Raw genomic sequence first — 22115 nt, 5'->3', positions numbered from 1 at the left:
GTATTTCTTTTTGTTTTATTCCTTTACCCAACAAGGGCAATCAGAAATGTAGTGGCGAAACTACTTGCACTTGTGACAAGTTCTTTTCTAGCAATCCTCATATGAAGATTTTGATTTCTTCGCATCACTTTTTTAGGATTTTCAAATAACCTCTTGTGGAAAACTTATGGCATTTCCTCACAAGCTTTACAAGATCCTCACCAATTTCTTCAGGATCACCAAGACTGCAATCAGATTCTTCTTCTACACATGAGGAAATTTCCTTTGCCTTGAGTTTACGACATATTCTATAGTTTGGCTCATACATATCTCTTTTCTGAGATTATTGGAATTCATGAGTATCGAGCCTCTCAAGAATATCGGCAAGATCTAGTGACTTGTAGTGTCCACGCTCTTGAATCATCAAATTAAGTGTCTAAAATGAGGAATCAAAAGATCTCAGCAATTTCTTCACCATCTCATGGTTGGTGATGTCAGTGGCACCAAGAGCATGGATCTCATTTGAGACATCAGTGAGGCGATCGAAGGTTTGATGAACATTTTCTTTGTCGAATCATTTGAAGAAGTTGAAGTGATTGTGAAGAACATCAACCCGAGAGTCATGTTGAGTTTTGATTCCTTCATTGACTTTGGGCAGCTTGTCACAGATGAGCTTTGCAGATCCCAAAGAATTCTCTGCCATACTGACCTTCGATTAGATGGCCACATATAATATTACTTGCTTGAGAGTTGAGTTGCTTGAATCTCTTCACATGAGCAGTGTTGACAGATGGGGTGACATAGGGAACACCATTTTCCACAACATACCAGATATCGTTGTCAATTTCTTCAAGATGCATGCGCATCTTGTTATTCCAGTAAGGGTAGTCCGTCCCTTCAAAGGTAGGACAACCGGTAGAGACCTTGATCATACTTGCAGTCGACATAACTAAAACTCCAGGTGGTTAAACCAAAATCACACAGAACAAGGGAGTACCTTGCTCTGATACTAATTTAAAGTGCGTTATATTGATTAGAGGGCGTTGAATAGAAGATTTTTTAAAAATTCGTCGCTGAGGAATTACTACTTGAGGAATTTTCTATGTGACGAAATACTTTCTTTCTAATAAGTACACATGTGTAAGCATAACATAGGAGTAGCATAGTTCTCATGATGAAATGAAACAAACATAAAGGACAAGTAGCGTGTAAATAGGATAAGCACGCGAAAAACAAGGTGACTAAAGAATTTGAGATGAGGAAATTGAGAAAGTATTTTGTCAAAGTCTTGAAATACTAACGACCAACTTCATCAGCAAATATTTGAGGAAATGAAGGGGTTGAGGAAATAGAACCAGGAGCTCGATGAAGACAATGGTTTGATGACCCAGTTCTAATTGCTATGACAGTCATACGTTTGGTTTGGAGCGGCTTGATATTTAAACCAAACGACACACGGTCCCAGGACACAGATTCCTTACCGTATTCTTCTTGAGCTAAGGTCACAGAGACCTTGCCCAACGCTTATGGTAAGTCTTCAGGGCATACTTCCAAACCCTCACAAACTCGATCACCCGACAATCCACAATTTTCTCTTGGATGCTCTAGACCATGATGCCTAACCGTCTAGAAGATACACAGTCTTCATAGGTAACAAGTGTCGGTTCCACATAGGAAAAGTCTCTTCAGTGATTTTCAATCACTCTGGGTTTTTGGTTTGTGGGTTTTGGGTTTTCCCTCACTTACTAATTTCTCTCAAAGTACTCGGAGGATGTGTTGCTCTCAAATGACACTTGTCAAGTTCTCTCTTGGAGCAGCCAACCAACTAGTGGTTATGGGGGGCATCTATTTATATCCAGGGTGCAACCCGACATGATAAGACATAAATGCCCTCAATGATATGACTGTTATGTGGAGAAGATCTTAGGGACAGTTGGCGGGAAGCACAACAACAGTCAAAACTTTGAACTATGGAAGTCCTCGGATCTATCAAGTTCCTCACTTGTAGGCAATTCGCACTGGCGAAATCCTAACTCCTTAGTCAGAGCAATTTCCTCACAGACCAGAAGAGCTACGTCTTTGTAACTAAAGAATTTGACTACAGTACAAGAGATATCCAAAGGCTTCACTGAAGGATTGGATATGTGTAGGATTTGACATGAGCATCACTTGTAATTTTTTCCTTTATATTACCTCGACCCCTTTAATAGTACAGTGCTCCTATGACTTAAAAGAAGGGAAATGAAATTACAAAAACAAGTCTTCACGCTTCATTGTCCTTGCATCAATATCTTCAAGGACACACGAATTTCCTCACTTTCAAAGTCTTCACGAAAATATCAAAGTCTTCACTTGAAGACATTTATTTTTAGGGGTCAACTTTGTTCGGATATATCAAACTCCTCATTGACTTATAGAGCCTGTGTACACGCACAAACATATTAGTCCCTTAACATATAAGTCTTTAGTACACCAAAATCACTAAGGGGCGCTAGATGCACTTACAATCTCTAATCCAACATTTGCACCGAAGAGTTTAAAATAACTTAGATTTGTTTCCTTTCAGTGAGGAGTTCATATGAAGTCTTCTTGAGGAATTTGTGAAGATATATCCTATTGATGATGTGGAAGGCAGTATTGATTGCCTCTTGCCAGAAATGACAAGGGGTCTTGTTTTCTTCAAGCATAGTGTGAGCCATGTCAACAAGAGTCGTGTTCTTGTGCTCCATGATGCCATTTTGCTGAGGAGTATATGGGGCAGATTGCTCATGAGTAATACCGAGTTCATCAAGATAGTCATTAAGAGTAGTGTTCTTTAACTCAGTCCCACTCTCACTCCTGATGTGCTTGATCTTGACATCAAAATCCATTGCTTCCCTTGAAGAAAATCATGTGAAGACTTCATGCACTTCAGTTTTGTACCATATAATATGCACCCAAGTGTAACGTGAGTAGTCATGAACAATGACAAAGCCATATAGAGATGAAGCGTCAGTTTTGTGGTATAATGAGTGGTACCAAAGAGATCCATATGAAGTAATTCAAAGGGACGAGTTGTGCTCATGATAGTCTTCTAGGGATCCTTGCATCCGATCATCTATCTAGACTCACAAGCTCCACAAAAATGATCCTTGAGGAATTTGACACCCTCGATGCCTATGATGTTCTTCTTCTTTATGAGTGTGTGCAGATTCCTCATGCAAGCACATCCAAGTCATTGATGCCATGCTAGCCTTGTGAAGATTTTGCAAGTAGACACGTGGTAGGATGAGGACCTATAGACAAATCAACAATATACAAGTCTCTTATCCGAGAGCCTTTGAATACTTTGTATTTGTCAAATTCCATTAGCACAATGCAACACTATTTGCCAAAGATGACAACCATATCAAGATAACAAAGCATTGAGACAAATATGAGGTTTAATACTAGGAATTCAGCAAGCACCACTTTATCCATGTGTCAATCCTTTGAGATTGCAACCCTACTATCAGGGCCGGTTTTTCTCGGATTTTAATTTCCCTTCAAAATGACCCTTGTGCATACCATCCCCAAGAATACTTTTAGCCGGTACACAATTCCTTGATACAAATGGCCAAGCAAAAATCAACTTTTTAAGTACAAGACCACGATGGTCTACAGAGTACATGAAAAGGTTGCTATTGGTTGATGGTGGAAGCGGTTCAGGGATCTCCAGCGTCTATGCGACTCCATTTCCCACAGGAATAGCTAACCTGGCTAATACCTACCTCACACGACTGCTGTCTTCGGTGCCTAGGTTCTAGGGCTACCATCGGGATCCTCCTTTCCAAGCACGCAATCTGGCCAAGACAATAGCCAAGGACAAGCCAGTGAGTACTTTGAATGTACTCACAAACATCACGAAATCAGACATAAAATAGTTGGTGGTTAATATGCACTTGAAATGATTCAATTATATTCCATTAGTCATAATCCAACTTGTTAAATCCACGCACACAAATATTTCAACCATACTGATAATTTAACAAGCAACTAATGGAAGAAATATTTATTGGAACATCGGGCGGTAGTGCTCCTGAATATTTCCAAGGAGAGGAAAATAGTCCGATCGGGTGTTTGGAGCGACGCCTCGAAAGGATATGACATAAAGAATGCGCCAGTCGGGCGCCTGAGCGACACCACATAAAGGGTTTATAAGAAATAATAACAAGCATGCCGCAGTCGGGAATCTGAGCGACACCACATAAAGGGCTTATATGAAATAATAACAGTGAATATCCAGGAGGTAGAACCGTCCCAGGGATAATCAACACTCATGTACCATAAAGATTATTCCATGATAAAATAATAATTATGATCATCCACCATACTTCACGGTTTTCTCATGTTTATGTTAACTTCCCCCGAAGACCGACCCACAGACCGACACTTGACGTGACAATGACCAGACTCGATCTACTGTCGACTTAGGAGATTCAAGTTATTCCCTGCATAATTAGCACAACAAAGTGTCTCATGATTCCAAACAGAATCACCACCCAGAATCACCACCTTTCATACCCCAACATGCCTCAGTGACCATCCTCGTCATTCGAGATGTCAGTCCCCACTGTCGTGTCTTCCTGAGACACCGACTCTTTTCGGATTCCATCCGATAGGCATTCATGGTAGAAAGGAGTGACTACTAACAAATGCATCTCATTATGCAACAGAATTAATTCTATCTCGGTACTCATGTGTATGATTATATCACCACATGAAATATCATTACTACTTTAACATAACAACAATATTCCTCCATCACAACAATTCACACACAACCATAATATACCCAAGTTCAAAATTATTGTCGTCCAAGTGTAGAGAGGTAGGTTTCACTCCAAAACTTTTGAAAGTTTTTGCTCCTCTCTCCATATCCTATTTTTGGGAATATTCTAACTAAAACATAATTTTAAAATGGTACAAAAAGTTGTCTTAGAAAATTTTCAAATAAATACTAAAATAAACTAGATAAAATTTAAAATAGGTGAGAAAAAGAATCAACTCATTTGGAGTTTTATTTTAGAAATTAGGACGAGTCAAAGTTTGGTCAAAGTGTTGTTTTTAATATTAACGAGAAAAGAAAACAATTCGGCAGGAAATGCATAAGCACAATGAGAAGACGTACTCGCCGAAATGCGTGTACACTTATCCAGCGCATGCGTGACTCGCGGATCACTAACAGTGGGTCCATCGAGCCCACTGGTCAGGTTTGACCAGTCGCCTGTGCCTTTTCCTCCTATGGCCGAATGGAGGCGGGGATCCGGCAATCGTCGCCACGATTGGCGACTCCTGGATATCTTTCGAGGGTGGGAATTGGTTCCCCGCAAGCTACCGGTGTTCCTGGAGGTCGAACGGGCTGCTGAGATGGAGGGGGTCGCCGACAGCGAGCTCCGAGGTGGACAATGTTTGCGGGAGTAATGGGGACTCGGCTTAAGGTGGCTCCCCGTCGCGTTTGAGCGGTGGTATGGCTTCACGGGGTCAGTGTGGTCCAACCAGCGGGGAGAACGACGCACGACCGACCCTGCTGGCCTTGAATTTCAAGCAGGGAGTCGACGGATGGACTTGGACCGGAGGTGAGAAAGATGGCCTCCCCCTATCGATTGGCTGCTAGGGGGGCTTGAGAGGGATCACATAAGTTGTGCTGAGAGTCTGGACGAGCTTGGGGTCCCTTAAATAAGTGGGAGAGGTTGGTTTTGCGGCGGCAATGGATAAGCTCGGCGACCGACCACCACTGGCGCTGCAGGTCACGTGGTGATGGCTGACGGAGACCGGGGCTCTCGTACGAACAAAGGAGCCATACCAGTGGCTAGCGGCTGCGCTGAGGTGGCTCGGGCGGCGCTACCATGGCAGGGGCTAGCTGCAGCCGCCGGCTAGCCGCTAAGGCAGCTCTAACGACGGCACCGCGGGGCTTCCAGGGGACGGCCAAATGGCTCTAGCGAGCTGGAGGGGGTGGGGTGCGGCTCTAGGAGCGAGCAAGGGCCAAAGGGGCAGGGGTAGGTGGATGCGGCAGCTCGGGCGTTGCGGCTGCAATACGCGTGCTCTGCTCGCGCCCAGAGCACGCACGCAAGGCGTTCTACGGAATGCCTTGACATGCGAGGGGGGCCTAATGCTACTGCGTTTAGCAGGGTTGGGTTTAGGGTTAAGGCCAAGCTATGGGACATGATGGCTTGGGCATTGGGACAACTCCACAACGCAAGGTTAGAACTAGGCCAATAGTGTGCATGCACTCAGGGTGTTTGATAGAATGCCAATGGCATCTAGGTGGCTTTGCTGGGCACCACAATATCCGGTTCAAGGTCTCCTTGGAAGCTAAGAATGATGGCATAGTTAGTTTCTGAAAATCAGAAACTTGTAGTGCATAAATTTGAGAAAACAATTTTGGCCAGAGACTTAACGAGGTTGAAACAGGGGCTTAAACTATGTCACTCGGGTTGATCTCATGGACTTATGGTTTTCGTAGGGCCTACTATCATCAGTAAAAATCTCAAGGGAGTTGGGGCGAAATAAAGCATGGTTGTAGTACAAACTTCAAATCTGGTCCAGAACAGAAAAGGGGTCGGGGTGCTCAAAATTTTCAAAAGACCAACATGTATTTTTGCATAAAAGTGATATACATACCTCCCTTGGAATCTCCATTTTTTGTGGAATTTTTGAAAGAGTAGATCCAAGGGTTGCAGTTCAAAACATCAAATTGGACTAGAATAGAAAAGGAGATAATGTGCTCAAATTTTTGAAAAAACTTGGCTAGGTTTTTGCATACAATTGATCCACAAACATCATAGGTCATCCACAAATTTTTGTGAAATTTTCAAATGAAGTTACCAAATGGTTGCAGTTCAAATTAGGCCCTTAAAGGAAACAAATTTTTTTTTTGAATAAATGAAACTTAAAAAAAGGCCTTCCCTGGATTTTACAAATGAAAGGAAAAATAGTGCGGAAAGCACTCAAGTCATATCATATTTTTCAAAAGCTCCTACTTGCGGAAGAAATTTTATAATTCAAAGAAAAGAAATGGTATGAAGTCAATAGAATTCCAAAAATAAAAATTTAATAATCATAGCCAAACTTTTGTAAATAAAATCATCGTTAAATTTTTGGGGTGTTACAAAGTCTACCCCCCTTAAGAAAAATCTCGTCCTTGAGATTTGCCAAGGACGTTGTAAAATATTTACTCCTACCACACTGCAAGATCAACACAAAAATAAGTACTCTATATGCAATATGACGGGGTAATGACGATAATTGGCGGAACTGTGGTGTGGTATCATGACAAGTTGATGGATATACTTCTCGCCCCTCGTTGGTTACCACAAGTGGAAGGTGGAGATGTAGTCAGCAGCAGATTTCCCTTACACGGGCACTGTAAGGTTTATCGAACCAGGAGGACTCCGAGGATCAACCAGTATGTGTCCGTTGCTCTGGCGCTAGCAGAAGACATGGACCTGCACACACAACAAATAACTTTGCTCCCAACGAGTTCAAAGAGGTTGTCAATCTCTTCGGCCTTGTAGTTTGCAAAGGATCAAACACAAGCGGGAATAGTGATAGTGATTGCAACAAAAAAGTAAATAAGAGGAGTAAATGGTGGACGTCTAAACAATGGTGGTAATATGGACCAGAGCCACATGATGTTCACTAGTGATGTCTGTCTCCCAAAAGACGATAAACAACTATGCTCGGTAAACAAATTACAGTTGGGCAATTGACAGAATTATAAACGCACTGCAATGCTAATCATGCTACTAGAAAATTAGAGGCTCAAAAGTAATGGGCAGTACGCCAAGACAAGTAGACCATTTATTCATCAGCATCTACTTACTAATCATCCACCTTGAGATATCTATCAGAACATCTCGTTGGTATTAAGTTGCGAGCCCCACCCAAAGTGTAAGCTCAAAGCAACGGACAACTCCATTAACGAACTTTGCGTAAGGTAAACAATCCTTGCAACCATGGTCACAAGCACCGTTCTTTTTTCCCTGGTGGCAACATCACATCCCCTAGTATTATGTTTCTTTCACTCAAGCTAGACATCAGGGGGCATGGACCCACAATCATGCATAACGCTCCCTCTTGGAGTTACAATCTACTACTCAACCAAAGCAATAAAAAGCAACAGAGAACATGCATGAATTACTCAAGAACATAATATAAAAGGAGAACCAAATATATAACTCATCCCAATCTGAATATAATCTCATAATCCATCAGATCCCAACAAACCAAGCATAGCAATAGCAGGAAAATTATGATGCCTTGATCATGTAGAGCAGCTCACAAGGGCTAAGCATTGAAGCACAAGATTGGAGAGAAGACATCCCATAGATACTGGTCATGGACTCATGGTCCAAGGAGGATTACTCACGGCACGTCCAGGAGGCGTCCATGGTGGTGGAGAAGCTCCTGGAGGTCAATCCTCCCTCCGACAGGGTGCCAGGAAGAGGTCTTCTAACGCTCCCAACCTCGGGAGCGCTACGGCGGCGGGACGATGGAGAAATTCGTGATTCTGGATCTGTTCTGAGAGTTTCCCGTCCGAGAGGCAAATATAGGCCAAAGGAGGGCACCAGAGGAGGTGGGCCCCACCCAGGCGACCTGGTGGCGTGGCCAGGAGGGAGGCCGCCTGGGCAGGCCCTGGCTCCCCTCTGGCCCACCTTTGGTGGTCGTGAAGCTTCCGCCACGCTGATTTTTATATTTTTTTCTCGGGATTTTTGGGGCTCTGTAAATTGGGGTAAAAGTCCGTGCAAAAAAGACATCAGAAGAGAGAAACTAGCACTGGGTGCACTGATTTAGTAGGTTAGTTCAAATATATGTAAAAAGGTATGAAAGTGTAGCAGAACATATAACAATGTCACCAAAAAGAGCATGGAACAAACATAAATTATAGATACGTTTGGGACGTATAAACATCCCCAAGCTTAGTTCCTGCTTGTCCTCGAGTAGGTAAATGATAACACAAATAATTTCTGTGGTGACATGCTAACACACATATAAGAACTTCAAAGTAAAGCAAGTAAGATATGCAATTCAAGTCAAGACAATAACAAGCAAGAGTCTAGATTTAGTATTAAAAATAGCAAAGTAAGAACATAAAGGTGCAAGAGGTCTCGCTGTCCGTGACTCGAATGTCTCCAAATGGTGTTTGCATGCAAGAAGTGGGAGATGGGTTTAGAGCATAAAAATATTATATAGTTTAATTGAGAACTTAATCTACTAAAACTTCACACTTGGTCTCCTTCGGAATCTTATTTTCACTCGTCCCCACACCACTAGTCAGGCACAAGTCAAAATAATCCCCTCCCTTTCGACTTTGAGCACTCATGCAATGGATGAGCGCAAGCAAGATATGTTGGCCCTTAGGATGGCAAAGATAATAAGGATGGCGAAGGAAGACAAAAAAGGTGTGAAAGGCTCACATCAATGAGGACAACCATAAGCAAGAGAAAGCCAAATGATAGATATGATGTGAGGATTAGGGATTGCCATGCAACGGATGCACATATGAGCTAAGGTAAGCTCTCCAATGGAACTAGCGGGGGTGCATCCAACTTGCTTGCTCTTGAAGACCCAGAACTCATTTGAGGAGGATCGTCATTGGAATATACAAGCCAAGTTCTATAGTGTAAGGTCCCCACATAGTTATGCATGAATGATAATCTCTATGGAGTAGAAATATAACAATGGAGTACGAGTGTGGATCTTTCAAAAGGAATAGTAGTAATGCCCCCTTCTCTCTCTTTTTTTTTAATTTTTGTGTGGCCTCTTTGGCTCTTTCCATTTATCTCTCATTTGTCCTCTTTGGGATCTTTTCATTTGTCCTCTTTGGGATCTTTTAATTTGTCCTCTTTGGGATCTTTCCCTCACTTAAGGGCAACAATCTATGTTTTACAAGAATAAAAAGAAGATCTTCACACTTTATAAGAAGTACTCAACATAAAGACAAATGAAAACTATCATGATGTATGCAAATGTATGCATGTGCGAGTGTAGCAGGATATGCAATGAAACTAGTACATCATGTAGCAATAATAAGGGCAAGGCCTAACTAGCATGCGGGTCCTCGATCAAGTAAAAGCATGTATGACATGAAGATCAAGTCATGAGATGGTGGATGTTGCATGGCAATGTATCTCAGAAAGGCTATGGAATGCCTTAATAGGTAGGTATGTTGGCTGTTTTGAGGAAAGATATAATGAGGCTTATGATGAAAGAGCGTATCATGCCAAGGGTTTGGATGCACTGGCAAAGTTTGCACCAACTCTCAAGATGAGAAAGGGCAATGAACGGTACCGAAGAGGCTAGCAAAATATGGATGGTGGAAGTGCCAACAATCGAATACTCGCATTAGTCCGAAGAACTCATGCACTTATTATCGGTAACTCTCTATCTAGTCAGGAGATTCACAAATAGACAAGTACCCCGAGGAGGAGTGATTGGGGGTTTGATTATCCTTGCGCATCCTCGACCCATGATAACGTGAGGGTACTCTATATATTCCAACCCCTCTAGAAGTTAGCGATCCATCTAGTAGCTAGAGTTCTCAACTAATTTTTTTGTTTTTGAAAACACACATGGATTTCCCAAAATACGACACCTATCACTAACAGGATCAAGCTCTTGAAACAAATAGTCCAAACATTACTCAAATCAATACCTCAAAACTATTGCAAGTTACTACTATACTTAAATAGCAACCTCAATTACCTACTCAGGCAAGACACACAACTCAGTGCAACAATACAACTCTCTAAACAAGATTAGCATGATAACTCAAGAGAGTTCCAAAAGCAACCTAAATAAAAGCTCTTAAAAAGATAAAGCTTCAAAACTAAGAGCTAAGGATGACAGCAGCTATGAAAAGATAAAGAACACAGAAAAAAAGATAAGCATGAAAAAATATGTTGTGTTCTAGGGTGGAGTGGAGCGTGTTTCTATCCCAAACAAAGAAGGCTAGGTTCCAACTTGTTATGAACAACAAGAGAAACTAAAACAAACTAAAAATTAAAGAGCGGGACGCTCCAAGCATATCACGTAACATATGAAGTGATAAAAATATAGCATGGAGAAGGACGAACTGATAATTGTTGATGGAGAAGGGGATGCACGGGGGCATCCCCAAGCTTAGACGCTTGAGTTTCCTTGAATATTTCTTGGGGGTGCATGGGGGCATCCCCAAGCTTGAGCGCTTGACACTCCTGGATCTTCTTTCATCATCTTCCTTCGCATACTTGAAAACTCCCTTCATACGAAACTCATCATAAGCTGATTAGAGTGGTTAGTGCCCATAATAAAATAATTTATTCTCTAATGTAAATAAGGATTTTCATGAATATATAATCTTTATCAAGATTTCCAAAAGGTTTTTGCAAATAAAAATCAAGCTTAAGATTTGCAAAATGATAAAAACGCAAAACATGGCAGAATTTGGGAAAAACAGAACATTAGGTAGTAAATAATTTTTTCGTGGGACTTCTCCAACACAAATAAAAAAACTCATAACACACACCAGAATTAAAATTATATAGATCATACTGTCAAAAAAATTCAGATAAAAAAGATGATCTGGTGATTTTTGGCTAATTGTTCCGTCAAGCAGATAGAATCTGTTTCTGGACAGCATGTCACAACTTTTAAACTTTCTTGCAATCAGAGGCTAGAACTTGGCACGAAGCTTGAAAATAAAGATACAATTATGTTGATACAGTAGTAACAAGCATCAAGACCACTAAGACTTAAAGTAAAAAACAAATTGGGTTGCCTCCCAACAAGCGCTTTCTTTTATGCCTTTGAGCTAGGCATGATGCAAAAACAATCAAGTATCATCAACTCCATAAGAATAACTTGCCCGGATAACGGACTTATAAGGTAACTTAATATTCTTTCGAGGGACGTGTTCCATTCCCTTTTTAAGGGGAAATTGTAATATAATGGTCCCTTCTTTCATGTCAATGATAGCACCAACGGTGCGGAGAAAAGGACGTCCCAAAATAATTGGACATGAGGTCACACTCAATGTCCATAACAAGAAAATCAACGGGAACATAATTATCATTGACAACAATAAGAACATCATCAATTCTCCCTAAATGTTTCTTTATGGAAGAATCAACAAGATGAACACCAAAAGAACATTAATCAAAAGGTTTTAAGTCAAGCATATCATACATTCTTTTGGGCATAACGGAGTCACTAGCTCCAACATCACATAAAGCAAAGCAAGAGAAATTATTAAATTTAATCTTGACCATAGGATCCCAACCATCTTCTAGTTTTCTAGGAATATAAGTCTCTAGATTGAGCTTCTCCTCCCTATCTTTGATAAGAGCATTGGTAATATGCTCGGTGAAGTCAATATTGAGTGTACTAGTGTGAGGGTCTTTAGCCATTCTTTGCAAAAAAAATGATAACTTCGGAATGCCTACAATTATCAAAATCAAGATTATTACCATTAATTAAGGTGGTGGTGATGTCATCTAAGCTCATTCTTTTGGTGGTCTCTAAGTTCAAAGGACCTTCTTGTCCTAAAGTTGAGGTATTAGAATCACCATTAATAGATCCATTGGGAATAGGGATGTGATGGGTGCTGATAGTTTTGAGATCCTCAACAACTTGTATAGTAGTGTGTGTAGGAAGGCTCTTAATCCTATCTTCCTCTTATTTTTCTCTAGACCATCTATCCTTAAGTTTGGCTAGCATTCTTATGTTCTCATTAATTTGGACTTGGATAGCATTCATGGGTGTGGTTTTCCTTTCCTCAAGGGGGGAGTTCTAATTTTAAGCATCTCTACATCATGAGCTATGTTGTCTACCTTCAAAGAGAGACTACCTAATTTTTCTAATTTCTCTTCTACACTCTTTTTGAAGGCTTTTTGAGAAGTGATAAAGTCTTTAAGCATGCTCTCTAATTCATAAGTAGAGTTTTTGGGGCTAGGATAAGTGTTCTTGTTCCCATAGTTGTTGGATGGGAATGGTCTAGGATTGCTACCAAAATTACTCCTATAATCATTATTATTAGAGTTGTTCCTAGAGATAAAATTAACATCAACTTGCTCCCTTTCTTGAGAAACCAAAGAATTTAAAGGAACATCATGAGGATCAATAGGAGCTTGCTTAGTAAGTGAAGTCATGATCATGTCAACCTTATCATTAAGGGAGGAGATCTCCCCAACAGAGTTTACCTTCCTACCTGTTGGAGCTCTCTCAGTGTGCCATTGAGAATGATTTGTCATCATCTCGTCCAATAGCTTCATGGCAACACCAAGTGTAGTTGACATAAAGGTTCCTCCCATGGCCGAGTCCAACAGATTCCGCGAGGTAAAGTTCAATCCTGCATAGAAAGTTTGGACAACCATCCAAGTAGTCAAACCACGTGTAGGGCAATTCTTAACAAGAGATTTCATACGTTCCCAAGTTTGGGCAATGTGTTCATTATCCAGTTGCTTAAAATTCATAATGTTACTTCTTAACTGGATAATCTTAGCAGGCAGGTAATACTTCCCAATAAAAGCATCTTTGCACTTATCCCAAGAATCTATGCTATTCCTAGGCAAAGATTAAAGCCACACTTTAGCTCCTCCTCTCAAGGAGAAAGTAAAAAGGCTCAAGTTTAACAATATCACCATCTACTTCTTTATATTTTTGCATATCACAAAGCTCAACAAAATTATTCAAGTGCAAAGCAGCAGCATCTCCAGCACTAGAGAATCGATCTTTCATAACAATGTTCAGTAAAGCAGGTTTAATCTCATAGGAGGTCGCCTCAGTGGTGGGAGCAACAATAGGAGTGCAGATAAAGTCATTGTTGTTGTGACTAGTGAAGTCACACAACTTGGTGTTCTCAGTGGAACCCATAGCAGCAGCAACAAGCAAGAACAAAACAACTAATTTTTTTGTGGTTTTTGGTATAAGACTCTAAAGCAAAAACTAGAAAGCAAACTAACAAGACTAAAATCAAAGGTAAAAGATAGCGTGCAACTCCCCTATCTTGAAGACTGGAGTCCCCGGCAACGGCACCAGAAATTTGCTTGAAGACGAGTTGATGGATATACATCTCGCCCCTTGTTGGTTACCCCAAGTGGAAGGTGGAGATGTAGTCAGCAGCAGATTTCTCTTACACGGGGACTATAATGTATATCGAACCAAGAGGACTCCGAGGATCAACAAGTAGGTGTCCGCTACTCTGGCGCTAGCAGAAGACGTGGACATGCACACACAACAAATAACTTTGCTCGCAACGAGTTCAGAGAGGTTGTCAATCTCTCCGGCCTTGTAGTTTGCATAGGATCAAACACAATCGGGAATAGTGATAGTGATTGCAATGGAAGAGTAAATAAAAGCAGTAAATGGTGGAGGTGTAAACAGTGGTGGTAATATGGACTAGAGTCACATGATGTTCACTAGTGATGTCTCTCTCCCAAAAGACGATAAACAACTATGCTGGGTAAACAAATTACAGCTGGGCAATTGACAGAATTATAAACGCACCGCAATACTAATCATGCTACTAGAAAGTTAGAGGCTCAAAAGTAATGGGCAGTATGCCAAGACAAGTAGACCGTTTATTCTTCAGCATCTACTTACTAATCATCCACCTTGAGATATATATCTAGAACATCTCGCTGATATTAAGTTGCGAGCCCCACCCAAAGTGTAAACTCAAAGCAACAGACAATTACATTAACGAACAATGCGTAAGGTAAACAATCCTTGCAACCGTGGTCACAAGCACCGTTGTTTTCTCCCTGGTGGCAACAACACATCCCCTAGTCTCATGTTTCTGTCACTCAAGCTAGACATCCGGGGCATGAACCCACAATCATGCATAACGCTCCCTCTTGGAGTTACAATCTACTACTCGGCCAAAGCAATAAAAAGCAATGGAGAACATGCATGAATTACTCAAGAACATAATATAAAAGGAGAACCAAATATATAACTCATCACAATCTGAACATAATCTCATAATCCATCGGTTCCCATCAAACCAAGCATAGCAATAGTAGGAAAATTACATAGATGCCTTGATCATGTAGGGCAGCTCACAAGGGCTAATCATTGAAGCACAAGATTGGAGAGAAGACATCACATAGCTACTGGTCATGGACTCATGGTCCAAGGAGGACTACTCACGGCACGTTCGGGAGGCTTCCATGGTCGTGGAGAAGCTCTCGGAGGTCAATCCTCCCTCCATCAGGGTGCCGGGAAGAGGTCTTCTGACGCTGCTGATCTCGGGAGCACTGTGGCGGCGGAACGATGGAGAAATTCGCGATTCTAGATCTGCTCTGAGGGTTTCCCGTTCGAGATGTAAATATAGGTCAAAGGAGGGCACCGGAGGAGGTAGGCGCCACCTAGGGGACCTGGTGGCGCGGCCAGGAGGGAGCCGTGCAGGGAGGCCGCCTGGGCAGGCCCTGGCTCCCCTCTGGCCCACCTTTGGTGCTCGTGAAGCTTCCGTCATGCTGATTTTTATATATTTTTCTCGGGATTTTTGGGGCTCTATAAATTGGGGTAAATGTCCCTGCAAAAAAGACATTAGCAGACAGAAACTAGCACTGGGTGCACCGAGTTAGTAGGTTAGTACAATTATGTGTAAAAAGGTATGAAAGTGTAGCAAAACATATAACAATGTCACCAAAAAGAGCATGGAACAAAATGAAATTATAGATACGTTTGGGACGTATCATGGTACTCGTGCTGCAAATAAAATCTAGGGCTGGGCAATTGAGACGTTGCTACTAATGGCTACGACGGTTTTTCGGAAAAGGAAAATTTTCAATTTCCGAAAAGTGCTTGTCGTACCCAAGTGCAGAGTGTTGTTTCTGGCTGATAGGTGGACTCAGGGCCCACTGTTGGTCTCTTCTTCTTCCTCCAGCTCTCTTCTCTCTTCTCACTCTCGCGCGCTTTGCGTGCTTTCTCCACTTGTGGTGCCTAGCGCGTAGGGCGTCTAGTGCCGTACTGCATAGTGCGCACCATGCACTCACTTCGCAGGCTATTGTGTGTCAGCACTGCTCGTGGATTTGCCTCCGTACACCAGCGATCGAGCGACGAGCGGCTCTAGTGGATTTCGCCCATTGTACACTGAGCTCGAGCTATAAAAACGACCACGCCATTCCTCTCTTCTACCTCAGACCTGGCCTCGCTCCTCCTTCCTTAGTTCTTCTTGAAGGAGCTCAAGGCGAGGCTCTAATGGCGGACTAGCTTCCGGTGACTATATGGCAAAGTGCATACACATATGGCCACAAATTGTACTATGAAAATAATGGCACAAAAACAATCTGCCAATTTATTTATGATAGTACCAGCTCTAATATTATAGGCATAATAACACTAAGGTGGGTTATGACTTAGTCTACTTCGTTTAAATCCAGGTGGGCAGGTCTTGTAGACGTCGAGGTTGATGGAACCACGGTGTCACAGTTGCTCAGGGAAGAAGGTGGGGCTACAAGGCTGGGGTAGCGGGGGTATCCATTGATGGGTGCTGCGGCTACCGTCCCATTGGAGGAAATTCCCAAAATGCAGCCAAGCTCCTCAGGGGAGATGGGTGCATGATTCGCTTCGGGAGCAAGGTTAGACCTCAGGAGCTCAATCGGTCTCCCAAACAGCACTACACGGTTGCTGGCGTCGGGCTTCGCTTCTCACCTCCTTGGGTCAAGATGAGGCAACTCTCCATGAGCTGCAATCAGGTCGAGAGTGACCTTCTCATTCAGTGCCTCTTGCGCTCTTATGTAGCACACGAGATGCAACAGGGCGGGGTCGGTCTCATGGTATCCGCTAGCGACTTGGAGTGGCCTACCATAACCTTCACGACTAGGGTAATCGTAGAACGAGCGGCATTTAACTCTTGGTGACAGGTGCCGGAGTTGAACTATTGCCTCTCGAGCTGCTAGCTGGATGGCTTGTGGCTCATAGGAAGTTGACCTTCCGGTGAACTGATAGGGGCGCTCTTGGGTGATATTCCTACCGTGGATGTGTACCATGGCCCATAAGTGATGAATGACAACACTTGTGTACTCTTGGTATACAACATACTCCGGAGGCTCTTCCATGGCAAAGACATGGCGGGTTAGGTTGGCATGGATGGCTACAAAACATCCTTGTTCAGCAACGGTGCTCTCATTGTGAACAATGGGGCCTGGCATCTTGGGAGGTGGTTGTCGCTATGATGTGTTCTGATGGCCAATCGTTCCCTTTGTAGAAAGGAAAACAGAGTCTTCCCTCGCAAGATTGCGAAAAGGACAACTTACTCGTTGGTCACTGTCGTGTGACCACAGGGCTAGTCTGGTAGGTTTGGCACCGACTGCCGAAAGGTGTCGGTTAACACTATTCAGGCTACTAGTTAGGACAAGCTTGGCTTTGGTTAGGGTACTGGCTTGGTTGGGTGGTTACCTAGGGTTTATTGACCCGGCTAAGATAGTATTAGCCAATAGTCAGCATGGCTTTGATATCAACGTTGTCAGGGCCGGTTTTTCTAGGACTTAATTTCCCTTCAAAATGAACCTTGTGCACACCAGCCCGAAGAATATTGTTAGATGGTACACAATTCCTTGATACAAATGTCCAAGAGAAAATAAATATTGAAGTACAAGACCACAATGGTCTATGGAGTACATCAAAAGGTTGCTAGTGGTTGATGGAGGAAGCGATTCGGGGATCTCCAGCGTCTATAGGACTCCATTTCCCATATGAACAGTTGACCTGGATAATTCCTACCTCATGCGGCTGCCGTCTTCGGTGCCTAGGTTCTGGGGCTACCGTTTGGATCCTCCTTTCCAAGCACGCAATCTGTCCAAGACAATAGCCACGCACAAGCCAGTGAGTACTTTGAATGTACTCGCAAACATCATGAAATCAGACATAAACTAGACGGTGGTTAATATGAAGCTGAAATGATTCCATGATATTTCGTTAGTCATAATCAATCTTCTTAAATGCAGGCACATAGATATTTTACCTATACTCAGAATTTAACAAGCAATTAATGAAAGAAAAAATTATTGGAACATCGGGCGGTAGTCCACCTGAATATTTCCAAGGAAAGGAAAATAGTTCGATCGGGTGTCTGGAGCGACGCCTCGAAAGGATAAGATATAAATCATGTCTCAGTCGGGCGTCTCTGCGACACCACATAAAGGGCTTATAAGAAATAATAACAAGCATGCCGCAGTCGGGCATCTGAGCGACACCATATAAAGGGCTTATATGAAATAATAACAATGAATATCTAGGAGGTAGAACCAACCCGAGGATATTCAACACTCATGTATCATAAAGATTAGTCCATGATAAAATAATAATTATGATCACCCACCATACTTCACGGTTTTCCCATGTTTATGTTAACTTCCCCTGAATACCAACCTCAGACCGACACTTGACCTGGCAACCAGTCATCCTTGACCATGGACACGACTACTCGAATAGTTTTGACTCTGTACACGGTGTACTCTTTACCCACATCCCACGGGTTTCAGTAGTCACTCAGACTAATCCCGCGTACGGTATGTACACACCCATTCCCCCCCCTGCGAAAACCGATATCACTCGGACTACGCTGCCAGGGGAAAACCATAAGACGAGGAGGCTCCAACCTCGACTAGCATGGAATCAAATTTACACCGTGCGCTACAATGGGAGAGCTCTTCCCCTCTCGGTCCCAGACCGTTAACACCCATGCCCCCTGACCAGATGACTGGATTTAGTCCAGTGCCCCGGATACCTTCATCCTGGCCCCTCTACTTGGTGTGTACCTGGTAATAGCTTTACTACCTACTGAACCATATTCCCTTTCAGGAAGACCTATGGCAGCACGAAAGGGTAAGGTGATACACTGACAAGACTCGATGTACGGTCGACTTAGGAGGTTCAAGTTATTCGCAACATAATTAGCACAACAAAGTGCTTCATGATTCCAAACAGAATCACCACCTTTCATACCCCCAACATGCCTCGTTGACCATCCTCGTCCTTCGATATGTCAGTCCCCACTTTCGTGTCTTCCCGAGACACCGATTCTTTTCGGATCCCATCCGGTAGGCATTCGTGGCAGAAAGGAGTGACTACTATCACATGCATATCATTATGCAACAGAATTAATTATATCCGGGTACTCATGCGTATGATTATATCACCACATGAAATATCATTACTACTTTAATATAACATAAATATTCCTCCATTCAAACAATTCATACACAACCATGATATACCCAAGTTCAGAATGCTTGCCTTCCAAGTGGAGAGAGGATGGTTGCACTCCAAAACTATTGAAAGTTTTTGCTCCTCTCTCCATATCCTATTTTTGAGAATATTCTAATTAACAAAAAAAAATGGTACAAAAAGTTGTCCTAGAAAATTTCCAAATAAATAATAAAGTAAACCAGATAAAATTTGGAAGAGGTGAGAAAAAGAATAAACTCATTTGGAGTTTTATTTTAAAAATTAGGGCCAATCAAAGTTCTATTTTTAATATAAACCAGAAAAGAAAACAATTCGACAGGAAATGCGTAAGCGCAATGAGAAAACGTACTCGACGAAATGCGCGTCCAGTTATCCAGCGCACGCATGACTCACGGGTCACTGACTGTGGGTCCATCGGGCCCACTGGTCAGGTTTGACCATTCGCCTGTGCCTTCTTCCTCCTCTGGCCGAATGGAGGTGGGGCTCCGGCGATCGTCGCCGACGATTGGCGACTCCTGGATCTCTTTCAAGGGCGGGAATGGGTTCCCCGCAAGCTACCAGTCCTCCTGGAGGTTGAACGGGCTGCTGAGACGGAGAGGGTCGTCGGTAGAAAGCTCCGAGGCAGATGGTGTTTGCGAGAGTAATGGGTACTCGACCTACGGTGGCTCTCCATCGCGTCTGAGCGTTGGTATGGCTTCGCGGGATCAGGGTGGTCCAACCAGAGGGGGTAATGGCGCAGGACCAACCCTACTGGCCTTGAATTTCAAGCAGGGAGACGGCGGCCGGACTTGGACTGGAGGTGAGGAAGATGGCCTCCCCCGGTCGATGGGCTGCTAGGGGCTTGAGAGGGATTGAAGAATCTCAGCTGAGGGTCTAGACGAGCTCGGGGTCCGTTAAATAAGGCGGCGAGGTTGGTTCCGTGACAGCAATGGATAAGCTCGGCGGCGGACCACCACTCGTGTTGCAGGCGACGTGGCGATGGCTCGCGGGGACCGGGGCTCTCGTACGAACGAAGGAGTCGTACCAGAGGCTAGCTGGCGCCCTGAGGCGGCTCAGGCGGCGCTATCGTGGCAGGGGCCAGTAGCATCCATCGGCTAGCCGCTAAGGCAGCTCTGGCGGCGTCACTACGGGGCTCCCACGGGACGACCGTGTGGCTCTGGTGAGCTGGAGGGGGCACTACACGGCTCTACGGGCAAGCAAGGGCCAAAGGGGTGGGGGTAGGTGGACGTGACGGCTCGGGTGCTGCGGCTGCAATACGTGCGCTCTGCTCACGCCCAGAGCACCCACGCAAGGCATTTGGTAGAATGCCTTGGCATGCTAGGGGGTCCTATTGCTACTGCGGTTTAGGAGGGTCGGGTTTAGGGTTAAGGCCAAGCTATGGGACATGATCGCTTGGGCATTGAGACAACTCCACAAGGCAAGGTTAGAACTAGGCCAATACTGTTCATGCACTCGGGGTGTTTGACAAAATGCCAATGGCATCTAGGTTGCTTTGCTGGTCACCACAATATCTAGTCCAAGGTCTCTATGGAAGCTAATAATGATGCCATAGTTAGTTCTTGAAAATCAGAAACTTGTTGGTGCATAAATTTGAGGAAAACAATTTTGGCCACAGACTTCACGGGGTTGAAACAAGGGCTTAAACTATGTCACTGGGGTTGATCTCGTGGAATTAAAGTTTTGGTAGGTCCTACTACCGTTAGTAAAAATCTCAAGGGAGTTGTGGCAAAATAAAACATCGTTGTAGTTCGAACTGCAAATCTGGTCCACAACAGAAAAGGAGTTGGGGTGCTCAAAATTTTCAAAAGACCAAAGTGGATTATTATTTTCATAAAAGTGATCTACATACCGCCCTTGACATCTCCCATTTTTTGCGGAATTTTCGAAAGATTAGATCCACGGGTTGTAGTTCAAAACACCAAATTGGACCAGAACAGAAAAGGAGATAATGTGCTCAAATTTTTGAAAACACTTGGCTAGGTTTTTGCATAAAATTGATCCATGAACATTATAGGTCATCCACAATTTTTTGTTAAATTTTCAAATGAAGGTACCAAATGGATGCAGTTCTAATTAGGACGTTAATGGAATTAAATGACATTTATGAATAAATGGAACTTAAAAAATATTTATAAAAAGGCCTTCCCTCGATTCGACAAATGAAAGGAAAAATATTGAGGAATGCACTAAAGTCACATCATATTTTTCAAAAGCTCCTACTTGGGGAAGAAATTTTTATAATTTAAAGAAAAGAAATGGATCTGAAGTCAACAGAAATTCCAAAAATAAAAATTTAAAATTATCATGGCCATTTTTTTGTAAATAAAATCATGGTTAAATTTTTGGGGTGTTACACCTACCTAGACCCAATACATTGTGTTTTCCTTTGTGAGCGTATGTGATATGCTTCACATGAGATGAAGCGAGTTCAGAGTCCATAAAAAATTTCTTGTCACCATTCATGTGATTAGTGCATCCACTCGCAAGGACCCACTCAGTAGCCTTGGGTGGTTTTTATTACAGCCCGATTAGTACAACTTACGAACTCACATACTTCAGAGTCAAGAATAGGACTAATCAAATTTGTTAGTTTTCAGGAATTTCAATGAAGCAGTATATATGCAGTAATGCAACGACGATAGGAATGAGTGATTCATTTCATCATGATTATCTTGCGTCCTTTCAAGCATTTCGTCACGTCTCCAGCAAATTCTTGAGACGTTCAAGTTCGTATGGAGACCTGTCCTGCATAAGAGACTAGTTTATTTTCTTCTCCACCCACATCTGGAGGGGTGGCAAAGAGTTCATCATCCTATGAGAACTATATGAGAATTTAGGCATTGAAGCTAAAGCATGTCATTTAAGACTAGGGGGGTTAGAGTACTCAAATGAATATGCTGAGTAATTCTTTGAGGATTTATGAACATAATAGTTTGAATAAA

This window comes from Hordeum vulgare, chromosome 7H, assembly GCF_904849725.1.
Source record: "Hordeum vulgare subsp. vulgare chromosome 7H, MorexV3_pseudomolecules_assembly, whole genome shotgun sequence".
NCBI lineage: Eukaryota > Viridiplantae > Streptophyta > Magnoliopsida > Poales > Poaceae > Hordeum > Hordeum vulgare.
This window is presented reverse-complemented; position numbering follows the sequence as displayed.